At 33.7% G+C, this 3,824-nt stretch overlaps 1 pseudogene; it reads right to left on the bottom strand.

Annotated features, from left to right (window-relative positions):
* Window positions 1–2,872: 2,872 nt before the first annotated feature.
* LOC101278360 (40S ribosomal protein S4, X isoform-like) lies at window positions 2,873–3,518 on the bottom strand (annotated as a pseudogene).
* Between the last annotated feature and the right edge of the window lie 306 nt (window positions 3,519–3,824).

The following is a 3,824-nucleotide window of genomic DNA, read 5'->3' as shown; positions in this document are numbered from 1 at the left end:
TGCCGGGGAGATTTATTTATTCTTTCTGATTAATTTATTTTCCTCTTAAAGTTAAATAATCAATCTAGATTCATGGTTATTTATTTTTACTTTGGCTATAATCCAACCCTATTTATTCTGTTACTAAAATTGCTCCAGCTTTGATCATTGGGAGCTCTTTCCATTGGCTCCTGTGTCCCTTTGACATATCTTTATTCATTTTTTTTTTTCTTAAGCACCTCACACTTTTTGGCACTGCAACGTGTCATATATTAAGGTTCACTATTTTTGCTGTAAAGTCCTGTGTGTTTTGACAAATACCTTGTGTGTTATGCCCATAATTATGCTATCATACAGAATACTTTCAATGCACTAAAAAGACCCACATGCTTTTCTTGTTAAACTCTTTCTCCTTCCCAAATCCCTGGCAACCACTGATATTTTTGTTGTTTCTATACTTTTATATTTTCCAGAATGTCATATAAATGGAGTCATACAGTAAACAGTCTTTTCAGACTGATTTCTTTAGCTTAGCAATATGCTTTAAGATTCATCCATATTTTTGTGTGGCTTGATACCTCACTTCTTTTTATTGTGAATAATATTCCACTGTATGATATATCACAGTTTGTTTATCCATTCACTTATTGAAAGGCATTTTGAATAAAAGAGCTATAAATATTTGTGTGTGGGATTTTGTATGTGCATAAGTTTTTAAATCAGTTGGGTAAATATGTATGATCACAATTGCTGTATCATATGGTGAAACTGTCAAACTCTCTGCCAAGGTGACTGTGCTATTTTACATTCTACCAGAAATGAATGAAAGTTCCTGTTGCTCTGCAACCTTGCAAGTAAGTTCTATTGTCAAGTTTTGGATTTAAGCCATTCCAAAACTTGTATCTCATTGTTTCTAATTTGCATTTCCCTAATGACAAATGATATTGAGCATTTTTTTTTCATATGCTTCTAATCTGTGTATCTTCTTAGTGAAGTGTCTGTTCAGATACTTTGCTCATTTTGCCCATTTTTTAGATTGGGTTGTGTGTTTTCTTACTGTTGAGTTTAAGGGTTCTTTATATATTTTGGTTACAAGTCCTTGTTCAGGTATATATTTTGCTAAAATTTTTTCCTAGGTTGTGCTACTTATCTTCTCATTCTCATAACAGTGTTTTTCACAGATGTGAAATTTTAATTTAATTTAATAAATTTCATAAAATACAAATTATTAATTATTTTTATTTCATGGATGCTTATGTTGTGTTGTATGTAACAACTCATCACCAAACACAGGGACATCTAGATTTTATCTTATGTTTTCTTCTAAAAATTATAGTTTTTACATTTATGTCTGTGATCCATTTTCAGTTAATTTTTCTATAATGTGCAAGAGCTGTGTCTGAGTTCTTTTTCTTCTTTCCTTTTATCTTTTTTTTGACATATGGACCTGTAATAGTTCCAGCACAAGTTGATGAAAATACTACACTTTCTTCATTGAATTGCCTCTGCACCTTTGTCAAAAATGATTTGACTATCTTTGTTGGGTTTTAAGTGTCTACTGTTTTACCAATACCACTTTATTATTTTTATAATATGTCTTTAAAGTGAGTAGTGTAACTTCTCCAACTTTGTTCTTCTTTTTCAATACTGTGTTTGTTATTCCAAGTCATTTGCTCTTCCATATAATTTTCAGAATCAGTGTGTTGATATCTACAAAATAGCTTGCAGGGAGTTTGATTGAAATTGTAATTATTTTATAGATCGGGGGGAAAATTGACATCTTAATAATTGAGCCTTCCAATTCATGAACATGGAATATTTCTCTATTTATAGACAGTCCTTTATTATTGCTCTCATCAGTGTTTTGTAGTTTTCTGAAAATATATCACACCCAAGTTTTGACAGATTTATTCCTAAGTATTTCATTTTTGGCATTATTGTAAATGGTATTTTTAAAATTTAAAATTTCTTTTGTTCAATGCTTGTATACAGGAAAGCAATGGGCTTTTGTATAGTGTCCTTTATCCTGAAACTTCGCTATACCCACTTATTAACTCAATGAGTATCTTTGTAGATTCTTTGAGGTTTTCTACATGTACAATTTTGTTCTTGATGAATAAAGGCAGTTTTATTTCTTCCTTTCAAATCAGTATATATTTTTAGCCCAGGGCTTCCAGTATGATACATGAATACACATACAACTGATGATGACAATGTGATAAAGGTAATGATCTATCCCTAAAGGTGAGAACTTAAAAATTATTATCTGTGGCAACATTGTGGATTGCTTCACAAACATATCATTAGTGCCCTTAAGGGAAAATGGTAGTGTCCTAAGGCTATTCAACACCGTAGGATAAATGATATATGTGTATCAGAGCATGAACATTGTCCAAAGTCATGTAGAAATAACAAAAACAACAACAAAAAATGAATATTCCATAGAGCTGAATACAAAAATCTATATAGTTTTTAAAGATAGAACACAAGACCTAGGGATTTTGCATTTACAAGAATCTGCTTACATTCTGCCTCCAAGACCTCCTAAGAATGTTCCTTTTTGTAGCTCAGAATATTTGTATTTAACAAGATTATCTTATGAAGTTTAAGGCTTTGAAAGCTCAATGAAATTTAGAATCAGTTTGCCATCAGAAAAAAATTAAATTCACTATATAGATGATAGATAGACAACAGGAGTTGCCAATGAGTCATTGAATATATTCATTTCTTCTCTCTCTCTCTCTCTCTCTCTCTGTCATTGGCAACTGGGTCACTGAGACTGATAAAAGAGTCACTTTGAACGACAGCCAGATGTTACTCTAATTGGACATACTTTAAAAAATATATCATGCTGTATTGTCGTTAATTAATTACAAAGACTCTACCAATCATGCTACCTCAAGCTCTGCTTGGCCATCAGTCTCTTTTCTCTCTCTTTGGCAATGGTGAGGTGAATACCTTTTCCTTGGGGAAGAGAAATCCATGGTTTGTTGCCTTTGCCAATAAGAAAAACGTTGGAGAGCTGGGTGACAAAGCTGCTGCCATTGGCATCTTTGACATGAACCACATCAAAAGAACCAGGATGTCACACCAATTCTTCCCAAGTTAGCACCTCCAGTCACTTTACACAGTGTCAAACTTGATGAAATCAGTAATCTTGCCAGTCTCCAAATCAATCTGAATGATGTCATTCATCTTGCTGAGGGGATCAGGGTAGCAGATGGTGTGAACATCATGAGTCACCAGATGTGCGATTCCTTTTGTGCCCATAAAGTTCCTTCTCACGTTGTACAACTTGTACTTGGCCTATCCTCAGGTGCAATACGATGAACAGCAAAGTAAACCTTGGTGTCATAGATCAGACCAGAATTCTCTCCAGTCTTGTCAATATTGATGACATCCATAAATCCAGCAACTGTACGGTGTATCATTTCAGACCTTGTCATCAATCTTAATGGACTGCTGCATGAGATCTTCTGTAGTTCAATTCCTGTCAGCGTATACTTCGTATGCTCCTTAGGAAACTGATAAGGAGACATTCTCTGTTTGTGGGAACCAGTAAATGGATGAGGAGAAAACACACTGGTCAGTTAACAGCTTCTAGTCTACCAGAGCTGATACATGCTTCAGATGCTTGGAACTGCAAGCCACAGCTGCGCTAGGCACAAAAAGAGACGTACTTGTTTGTTTTTCGATAAAAGGACAGCTTTAGCTCTCTTTATTTGCTGGGTGATCAAATTGACTTAAAAATCTTAACAGTTTAAGTCGTTTTGAGACTAAAGCTGTAATAAGAAATACCTTGGTGATATATACTACTTTATATCTACTTTTAAAAATTGAACTCA

Source organism: Orcinus orca, chromosome 7 (assembly GCF_937001465.1).
Source record: "Orcinus orca chromosome 7, mOrcOrc1.1, whole genome shotgun sequence".
Taxonomy (NCBI): domain Eukaryota; kingdom Metazoa; phylum Chordata; class Mammalia; order Artiodactyla; family Delphinidae; genus Orcinus; species Orcinus orca.
This window is presented reverse-complemented; position numbering and strand designations above follow the sequence as displayed.